The following is a 10,136-nucleotide window of genomic DNA, read 5'->3' as shown; positions in this document are numbered from 1 at the left end:
GCATTAGTGCCAGACTAGTGGTCCCTTCTGAGGAAAGTCAATTTGATCGTATGAACTGATTGATTTAACTGGACAGGTCAGCCAAGCCAGGTGAGCAGGCTCTTGGTGAGCCTGTTCCTCATATTGCTTTGGTTCAGCTAGAAGACCTGAATACAACGACTCACAGAAAAAGAGGAAACAAACCCAACTTTGCAACAGGCTACACATTCAGCTAAGAATGCTCTTTATTTTATCTGAATTCGTTCTCTCCATCATCATAAAAGCAGGATCAGAGCAAAAAAACAGGTCTTTTTTTTTCTTCCATCACTGCTTATTTCCTTCCTGAAGCGTTAATCCTTGGAGCCATCACAACTGGTTGCTATGGAAGTGACTGAAAGCACAAAGAGAGGATTATGGTTTCAGGTGAGAAAACAGCAATGGGCAAGAACGAGCTCCTCAAATCCAGTCCAGCTCTGAGGAGCAACACTGCAGAGAGGCATTAGAGGACTCTCCCTGTTTTATTTGCCTTATTTATGTGTTGGCTTCAGCTCCACAACAGAAAAGTGTCAGATTAGAGCTAAACAAGTCACATGTAAATAAATGGGGAGAGGGCTAGACGGGCTGAGGGGAGGGCTCTGTGGGGTTGCTCCCTGCAATGCAAAAGCATTCTGAAAATCTGGGCTCCTTTCTCCCGCACTCAGATCTTACCAAAACGGGACCAGTCAGAAACTCCTTTGATCCAGGGTCCGAAGCTGGACCTGGCTTGTTCTACCGTATTCCTGCAGTGACGCAATGACAGACATCCAGTAATGTGTCCTTTTGTCACTGAAAGAAGGATCTAAAAAATCATGAGACAAACCAAAAGGAGGTGGCTTTATTGAAGGAGGACATTTTATTCCACCAAGGGATGTACCTGCCCAAAGATCCCCAAAGGGTGTTTTTGTGAGGGTGGGAGGATATCCTTACCAAGGCCAGAAGCAGAGCAGCAGCCCCAGTGCCCAGGGCCATGGCAGCCAAGGTGCTGCGGACTGAGACGACAGGCGGGAAAGGCAAGCACAGCCAGCTGGCCAAGTACAGAGCTCCATTTCTTTCCTTTTAGCACACCCCCACCAAGCCCCGCCGGGCCGCTGCTGTGGGATAGGGCAGTTTGATGGAGGGAGGGCAGGCTCGACAAGCATTTGCGCGTAGCCCTGCTCAGCAAACATCGACCTCCACCACAGCTTTTGCTCACATCACGCCCACGCCTGAGGAGCAAAGTGGCACTTTGCACGAGGAGGGGTGCTGGCGACAGGGCCAAAGTGGCTGGAGCCCTGTCTGCGCTCTTGCCGCATGTGGTTAAACCCAGCTCTGGGGGGTAAAGCCCCAGAGATTATGACAGAGGTGGCTTATACAAGAACTCAGGTCATCCTTCCTCCTCCCCACGGCTTTGGCCAGGGTCTGTAACACTATACTCATGTCTAGGTGGAGAATATAGCACGGTTTGGCTAGCTAGGGTCTGAAAATATATTAAAAAAAAAACGTCTTGGCTGGCACAGCTCAGGGAAACTGTGCTAGAAATAACTGTGCTTATGCATAGCTGTCAAAAACAGGCTGTCTCTGGTGCCGCTTGAATGGGAACACAGCCAGGACCTCACTGCCCGGCGAGAGGAATGGGCTGTGTCGGAGGTTTGCCTTTGTCTCTGGACCGAGCATACGTAGATCAAAAGCCGGGGAGGTGTTTTTGCTCCATGCGGAGGAATTTCCCTGCTTGGCATGCCAGGGGAATCATGTTCCTGCCAGCTCCAGCCTCGGCCACTTGCGGGGCCAAGGTGAGAGAAGGCGATCAAACCTCCACTGCCTTAAACCATAGCAGAAGAGGTAACCCCAGATGAGCCCTGAGAGGGACATTTGGCAGCAAACTCCTAAGTGGATTTTTCCAGCAAACTCCTAAGTGGATTTTTCCACTTAGACAAATGGCTTTTAATTAGACCAGACAATTTTAGGAACTCATGGAGGTTGACCAGCAGTTTTCTTTGGCCAGGAAGAGCAGAGCTATCTAGTGAAATACCCGATCAGAAAAAGCAGTGACAGGATCTTATGTGATAAGTTGAAAGGGAAAAAAACCAAAGCAGCCTTGTAGATATTTGAGGCTTGACATGGTTAATTACACAGGCATGATAAAATAGTTAATTAACGCTACAGTTGTGAAATACTTAATAAAATAAATAAGAATGTATGACATGGATGCAATTGCAGGAAAGCGAAGGCTGCTAGATGATACCCGTTCACATGTACAGGTTCAGGCTAAAAGGGAGACCTTTTTTGTCTTCTGGGCCTTATAAAAAAACCTGCTGCCTTCCCAGAGAGAGCAAAGATGGCTGTGATTGAATCCCAGGGTACTGGCTGTTCCTTATTTCCCAGCGCTGACACACAGTCGTGACAAGGAATTATATATTGCATTCATCACGCCTGCTCTCCAGGCATGATCCCCAAATAATTAATCCTTTTACCTTGCAGGAGCTGCCATCTGGCCAGTTTCCAATCAACCTGGCTGGTTTTACTACGGAGTTGCCAGTTGCCCGCACTCATGCAGGCATGTACGGCAGCTGCTTGCCTCAGGTGCCTGGGATTTCTTTGTATTTTAAAAATGGTAAACTTCAGATATGCTGCGTGCTGCCCAAACACAGAGAACGTACCAGCCTTCGCCTCAGGGAGTTTACTGTCCAGAGGGAGAAGGAGTGGAAGCCATACATAATACATAGAGCAAGACTCAAGCAGACTTTTTTGTTTGTTTGTTTGTTTTGTGTTGAAAAACTTACTCTGAATAAAAGGCCCAGAATAAAATCCAGCTGTTTTTTCTCAGTCCTCTTGGTCCTGCAGCACAAATATGGCAATAAAATTAAAAAAGGGGAGAAAATAGTTTCGACACTGCAAGTCTGGAAAAGGGCCATGAAACCGAATTCGGTTTAAAAGAAGGAAAGTTGTCTTTGCTCCAACGTGTCTGACCTGCTTTCGGTGGGGCAGGCAACCCTGCAGAAGAGAACTGATGGTCTGGAGCAGCTGTCCCACAATGGGGACATCTGGAACTTCTTGGAAGGTGATCTCTGGGATCATCCTCAGACCCCACATGGAAGAGGATCTTTGCAGTGACCTGTGATGAAGCCAGCATGCCCATAACGAATGAACCTCTGTATGTTTCTGAAAATAATCCGGTTTATGGAAAGTACTGGCAAGAAACCTTCATCGTTTCCCTAAGATCCATACCCTCCCTCTTTGCTATGCCACTGGTCCTAGGTCAGGCAGAGGGTGGACCTGACCTTGGATCTCAAGCTGCTCCCTGCTGTGGTCAGTGTGGAGCCACATCTGCTTGGCTTGTTAGGAGAACACCTGCCAGATCAGATCTAGCAGGTGGAAGAACACTTACTCCATGAATCTTTCCAGGTCTGAGCTCTTAAACTGCTTGGATCCAAGGGAATTTGGGTAGCTGTGCATATGAATAGCTGCCCAATGATGGCATCTACTGTGCTTTAGCAATACGGTACTGAGGGAATGTAAAAGACAAGGAGCTATGGAGAAGTGTTTCTGAAAATCTCAGGATTGGATTCGAAACCATAAAAAGGCAGCTAAATGCTTTATGAACGTATTCCCAAGTGAGTGTCCTCCAGCTGGGGAAGTGACTTGAAAACATGCCGTGGTTCTCCATGGTGCAGTTCTTTCCTGAAAAGGGGCTTTTGATATGAAAATTATGGTTCTATAGAGACCACTTGGGTGACAAGTGAAAATAGAGGTGTATTTACGTAGCTGCTTTTCTGGTTCAGCCTAAAATGAGAACCTTTCTTCCTTAGGCCACCTGGCCAGTGTTAAGAACCAAGGTGCTGCTAGTTAAATTAGGCTCCTGGTGACACCTGAAGAAGCCATTATCATCAACACAGGCTCTAAGAAGAGCTAGAGCAGGGCTGCTGTGGGGGATTTTAGTAGGCAGTTCTGCTGTGATGCAAGTTGAAGGAGAAATCTCAGCCTACTGTTTCTGGGGTACTTTCCCTCTGCATGGTGAAACAAAAAGAAATATCCAAGGCTTTGTTCTCCATTTGATTTTTATGATTTCAGTCACCTAATAGCATTAATTCCCATGAGGAGGAGATCAGCAAGCATCTTTGTGGATTTGAGTGACTGGGACAGAGGAGCTTTATCAGAATTTGGATTAGCAACTGCTCTGCTAAGGTAAGCCCCTATCTGAAGTCTGCTTATAATTTGAATAGTTGGGGTAGGTAGATAAAGTCTCCAGGTACAGTGAGATGGATTTTTTTTTTTTTTTTCCATTAAGTTCTTGTATTGAAAACCCTGAAACTTTCAACATTTCAAAGTTCTCAGTGGCCAGCAGTCTCTTCTCTGAATCTGCATTAAAGCTGTTCAACCTAAACTGCCTCAGAAACCAACTTCTGCTGCTCATGGGCTTCATTTGAAAAGAAACAATGAAAAATGACTCCCCTTACACACACACTATCATATGGGATTCCTGGTTGCTAAATCCCAAACTACATAGCAGCACTTTATTGGTTTCAGATGAATTGTTACATAGCTGTATAACAACATTTCTCAGCTCATGAACTCTGTTGGAGTTGGGTGGATGCTAGATATCCTCGGTATGAGTTGGCTGCAACAGTCTTCCATGAAAGAGATCCTTTATTTTTAAGGTTACAAAGGAATAGGAACTAAAAACTAACTACAAGCACGCTAACACCAGAAGAACAACATATTCTTCCAAATGAAGATGTGAACCAGTCAGATCAGTACAGCCACAAACTCTTTTCTCCTTATAACTTTCGGGTTCATGTTTAGTGAGTCCAGGTGTGGTGTGCTGTTAAGGGAGCAGGGGACCTTTTGGAAAGCAGCCTTAGGAGCCAGGGCTGCAGCTAGCAGCTCACAGGTGGGGTGGAGGAGCTGCTGCCTGGTCCCTGGGGATGGCCAGGCTGTGCACCAGCCCTCCTCTCCAGCTACCTGCCTTGCTCATCCTGCAGCCCGCTGCCCAAATCACCTGCTTCCCTCCCATGGAAAACTTTAGTTTGTTACTAAAATGAGCCTCAAGGGTTAATTCTTCTTTGTTTCCATGATTCCTCTCCCAAATGCGGGTGTATTACCTCATTTTGCCCCTGCACTCCCTCCTTTTTTCCCAAGCAGACTTTTGCTGGTGTTTCAGTCCCCTCGCCACAACTCTTGCAGCATATTTGTTCACCTAAAAGTAAGTGCTCTGTTAGCAGGAGAAATCCTTTGGCAAGGTAACAAAGGAACGAAGGATTAGAGATTTACAGAAATGAAGGTAAATGATATTTACATAAAGGGCCCCACAAACATCTGCTTGTTCGCCAGCCCAGTGAACTTGCTGCCCAAGGCTTTTTAATTTGGTTGGGTTTTTTTTAGATTTGTTGGAAACATTTATTTTCTTAAAGCTCTAACAAGCACCTTCAAACTTCTGAATGGCTTATCAGCCCACTTTGGTGTGACAGATTTCCTCAAAACTACTGATCTTTCTGGGAGAAAGCAGCGCTGCGACGTGCAAACCCAGCACAGCAAGAGGAGCAGGTGAGAATACAGCTTTCACAACAGACGGCTTCTGAACACCCAGGCAAGTTGACTAAGGCTGTGATCACTTTTCAGAGGGGAGGAAAAAAAAGTCTCAGGATGTCTCACAGTATCTAATGAGATCTCCCTCTCTGCCTGAAGGTAAATGGGTCACTGCTGGATGAGGAGTTTGGCTAGATGAGGAGCTTTCCCACCGGTCTGACGGCTGGGTAACTGCTGTGTGCCAGCCCCTTCGCCTTCCCAGGCCTGCTCTTTCTGTAAAAAATATATATTAGGGTGGGGAGGGGAGATTTTCAATCCCTCTCCTTCTCCTTTTTCGGGCAAACCCACAATCTCTCACAGTAATCTCGAGCATCAGCTCACTTCTTGCCCAAGGAGTCCCATGGAAAGCCAAGCTCGCGTGTGGCATGGAGAAGGGGAGCTGGAACCTCTTAGCCGTGGATGAGCTGCCTTACATTTTACATTAAGTAATGAAGGAGTATAAACAAATTAGTGTCGCTGTTGGAGGCTTTTGTATGTTTTAGTCGAGGCTGGATTCTCCCCATAAGGACAAGCACAGGCGAAATACCCGTGCAGCAGCAGGAACAGACAGTCATCGCCAAATCTGTCTGAGGGTGTGTCGAGCAATGAGGTGATGGGAGCAGCAGGAAAAAGCAATAAGGAAACACTGAGGCTAGCGTGCACATATGGGATTAACTGGCCGGTAGCTGAATGTATGCATCTCTGGCTACAACCGTAGCACCGGGTAGTTACAACAGTTAGCTGAACGAGTACTGAGTGATTAACGGAGAATGGTCTGTGTAACAGCTCAGGAATATTTATATAACTGACAATTCCTTATAAATAACTCTCATTACCCTCAAATAGTAAGCTACCTTCCTTCAAGCCTAATTGAATGGACATTTAAGATGTTTAATTTAGTGTTTTCCCCAAATAACCACGGGATATTTTCACCCTCTCGTTCTCGGGGCGGGGGGGGGGAACTGAATCAGCGTCTTCCACTTCTCCAAAGCGGTTTCTCTAGTTTATATAGTGTCTGGAGGCCATGAGGAGTTTTTCTGGTAAAAAATGAAAGAGCTGTTGCTACAACAAACAACTTTGCCTACTTATTCAGGTCTTCGGATATGCTTTAAATATGAAAGCATGTAGTGCCGATGATGCAAGAGGTCACTAATAATGCTCATACCCATTAATTACAAATGTATAAATAACATGTAACTAATGCATCCTTGATCCGGTAGCTGAACTGCAATAAAAAAAAAAAAAGACAAAACCCTGGTGTAAAATGTTTTGGGGGCTGGTTTTATTTTCCTCCAATGATTTATTCTGAGTCAGCAAAAGTCAAGCTCAGACCAAAGATTTATATTTAATATATCAATGCCTTTCCCAAATTCCCCCCCCCCCAGTCATTTTCTTAAAATCTGTTTTGTCAAACTTTCAAGGATGTGAGGGAGTATTCAAATATGTAAATAATAATTATCTCTCTCATCTCCACTTTTATTATTTATCACATTTAAAAAATATTTTGCTCAGCTCTGGTCACCAGTTGCTCAAGCCTTCATAAGTAGCTGGGACCACAGCTGTGGTGGCTTACTCCCAGTGCTGCCCTGGATATGTATGGAGTGCTATGCCCTTTGCTAGGAGACAAAATAGGAGGCATGGCCTCACCTCACTTACAGCAAATAATTTTGTTATTGTGATGTGACACTATGTGGAACTCATCTGATGCAAAGGAAAGGGGGGGGGGGAAAAGTGGGGGGGAAGGTGTTTCTATGAAAAACTTTAAAAAAAAAAAAAAATTTTTTTTGATGCTTTGGGGGTCACACACAGAAAACCATCCCCTGAATGTTAACCTTTCAGGAAAGCACTGATAAGAAAAAACACTTTTTGCACAATTGTGATAATTTGGGCCAAAAAAAGTAGGGTTTTTTCCATCCAATTGGGAAAAGCGTGGAGGTTTGTTGACCAGTTATAATTATTGCTGCCTCCCTCCCCCCCCCCCCCCCCCCCCCCCCGCCATGGAGCAATAGCAAGCAGATCAATGCTTTGCAAGTGACAAAGCTCATCACTGCTCTGAACTGCTGGCCTTGGACAACAGCTATAAAGTGGGAATCCTGGAGGAAGGTGCTGACTCTTGTTGCAGGCAGGGTAGAGGGTCCCAGGCTGAGAGAGCAATCGAGTGGTGGGCTCACCCTTGCCGCGCACTGGGGAGAAGTGGGTTGATTGCAGTGACTCGAACTAAGGGGTTACGCAGAGAGATTGGGCAGCCTCTGAGGCCGGGGAAACAGGGGTCAGCGCAGAAGGCCAGTGCTTAAACTTCAGAAGTATGTGGGCATTGAGCTGCCTCTGACTTGCAGCTGAATTTCCCCCTCTGCAAGAGAGCAAAAGAGCGAAGAGGAGTTAGAGAAAAACAAATGGGTGGCGGAGAAGAGAGGGGGTGGAAGCCACTATCTGTGTTAGACTTGCAGGAGCAAGGCGAGACGTGGTAAGAAGTAAGTGGGTGCTTCGTAAATTCCCTGCGCATATGTTTTGGGTGGGTTAATAGCTTGACTCAGCACAGAGGAAAGACAGATTTCCTTCTCAAGCACAGCTCATGAGCTCAGAGCAAGCTTTTGATTCACACTTTGAGTGGGTTAGTTTCACAAGTCTTCTAGTGAATCTTTGAAATTGGATAAGAGCAAAACCACAGTAAAAAAGGCTTCTTGCATTTCTGAGCACATAACCACTGCCATTTCATTATGATCTAATGTTTCATTGACCAAACCTTGGCTTGGGAAATAGCAGAGAGATGTGATAAAATACGATCCCTGAAAGACTGATATGTTGAAAAACAAAAAGCTAGAACTGTGAAGCAAAAAATGAGTGTTTTTATAATCAAAGTGTGCCTTTTTTCCTTTAAATTTATTACAGTTCTGAACCTGAAACTACCAGACATCCTCAAGAAGCAAGATTAAACAGTAGCAAGCACAGTGCCTGCGTGCCCCAGGAATGGAAATGGGATACCAAATCCCTCATCCCTGGCTGATGGGGTCCAGGCTATAAATCATGGCCTCTTCATAGATCGGAGCCACTCGCTAGCTGCCAGTGAGATGCTGGCTACCCCCCAGGCAGGTCTTGCGGATGCCGAGAACGGAGCAGATGCACTGCATGGACCACTTGGCCGTAGCCTGTCTGTCACGCAAAGGACTGTCCAAGCTTTAGGGCGACTCAAAGTCTTTCTGCAATTGTTAGTGGTGGCCTGTTTCGCAATGGGGTTTGGCACCGGCTATCGCAGTATCAACAGTTTAAATGCAATCTAGAAAACTTCTCTGCTGCAGCGCTAGCTTTTTAAATAACAGAAAGCTGAAGCTTTCTGCAGAGGGATGCCTGCTCTGCAGGCAAATGAGGACAGGGGAGCTGGAAAGCGGCTGTTTCTTGATGCCATCTTGCTGCTAAATGCCCCTGTCTCTAGAAAACCAGTAGCTGCCCTCATGAGTGAGGCACACATTTGATTAGATAAGCTGAGAAAATGATCCTCCTGTGACCTGGCATCACTGCCAGACATGTTACTACTACTACTTTGGTTGGTCTTTTAAAAACTACCCATGTTTTAAACTCTCGTGCAATTCCTTCGCAGAGCAAGAGCCGCGTGTGGCTCTGCTACCCAGCTGCTGAAGTGAGAAGGGGGAACCGCAAAATTAAAACAAAAGCTAAATGAGTTTCCAGCCCTTGTGACCGTGACAGGGAAGCTTAGAAATTTGATAGCACGCACCTCAAGAGCTCAGAAACTGGAAGGCAAGGAGACGATCTGGTGTTTGCCGTCTTCTAATATTTCCTAGCTTTTAAACCAACACGGAGCCTTGCCTATAATTTTGCAGTATTGTTCAGCTGTTTTGAAGTGTGTGAAGAGCTTTAGAAAGTGGCTTAACCAGCCAACAAACTGCATGCATATCTGAAGAAATAATAAAATAAATCAAGAGTGTGCCTCTAATGCCCATATTGAGTCAAAATAACATTGAAAAAAGAAAGTCTGCAAGACTGAAGTAATGTGTACAGGAATTTTGTTGTTGTTTTTTGTTCCTACGCGCATGCCATTGGTGTGAAGTAGTGTTTGTACTTCACTCACGGTGGCTGGGAACGTCACTGCCTGGCACCGTACAGGTAATATATTCAGGACAGCTTACAGGTGGTGACACAAGGCTGCACTTGTTTTTCTTTCCTTTTTGATTAAGCATGTTCATTTTGCACCAAGGTCATAGTGTGTGTGGGAGGACTGGGGGACAGGAAGAAAAATTCAAGGGGAAAAGAATGTGCAATAAGAGATGGAAATTAAAAAGTCCTGGTAACTGCATGCAGCACAGTACTTGTTGGAAGAGCTGATTTAGTGCCTGGAGAGCCCAGGAGCCCTCCTCACTGTTCCTCCAGCCCCCCGTGGCCCTGCAGCAAACCACTGGGGCACATGGAGGCTGCAAAGGCTTGGGTTGGTTTGCCACGTGTGTGCTCTTTCCTGGCTGCCCGCCCGCCCTCCCTGGCTACCCCTGCCGAAAGCCAGGTGCCTCCCAACCTTGGAGGATGAAGGCTTTCAGGGCAGTGTGGGGAAGAGCTAGGAATGCAGGTAC

General features: G+C 46.0%; 2 long non-coding RNA genes across 3 annotated transcripts; one reads left to right on the top strand and one right to left on the bottom strand.

The window, feature by feature from the left end:
• Positions 1 to 226: 226 nt before the first annotated feature.
• On the bottom strand, positions 227 to 1,032 carry LOC148055741 (uncharacterized). Its single transcript, XR_015704712.1, has 3 exons — positions 946 to 1,032; positions 688 to 817; positions 227 to 370 (listed from the first exon to the last, which is right to left on the bottom strand). It is a non-coding gene; the product is annotated as an uncharacterized LOC148055741 (long non-coding RNA).
• Positions 1,033 to 3,933: 2,901 nt separating this feature from the next.
• On the top strand, positions 3,934 to 9,861 carry LOC148055740 (uncharacterized). Of its 2 annotated transcripts, none has more exons than XR_015704868.1 (3): positions 3,934 to 4,179; positions 5,463 to 5,581; positions 8,449 to 9,861. It is a non-coding gene; the product is annotated as an uncharacterized LOC148055740 (long non-coding RNA). The 2 variants fall into 2 exon arrangements; XR_015704869.1 differs by lacking the exon at positions 8,449 to 9,861 and adding an exon at positions 5,680 to 6,703.
• Positions 9,862 to 10,136: the final 275 nt, after the last annotated feature.

The sequence above is a fragment of the Nipponia nippon genome, unplaced genomic scaffold (genome assembly GCF_047370975.1).
Source record: "Nipponia nippon isolate SJK-2023a ecotype South Korea unplaced genomic scaffold, ASM4737097v1 scaffold_2, whole genome shotgun sequence".
Classification (NCBI taxonomy): Eukaryota; Metazoa; Chordata; class Aves; order Pelecaniformes; family Threskiornithidae; genus Nipponia; species Nipponia nippon.
The sequence above is the reverse complement of the archived record's forward strand: the minus strand, read 5'-3'. Positions and strand labels throughout refer to the sequence as shown.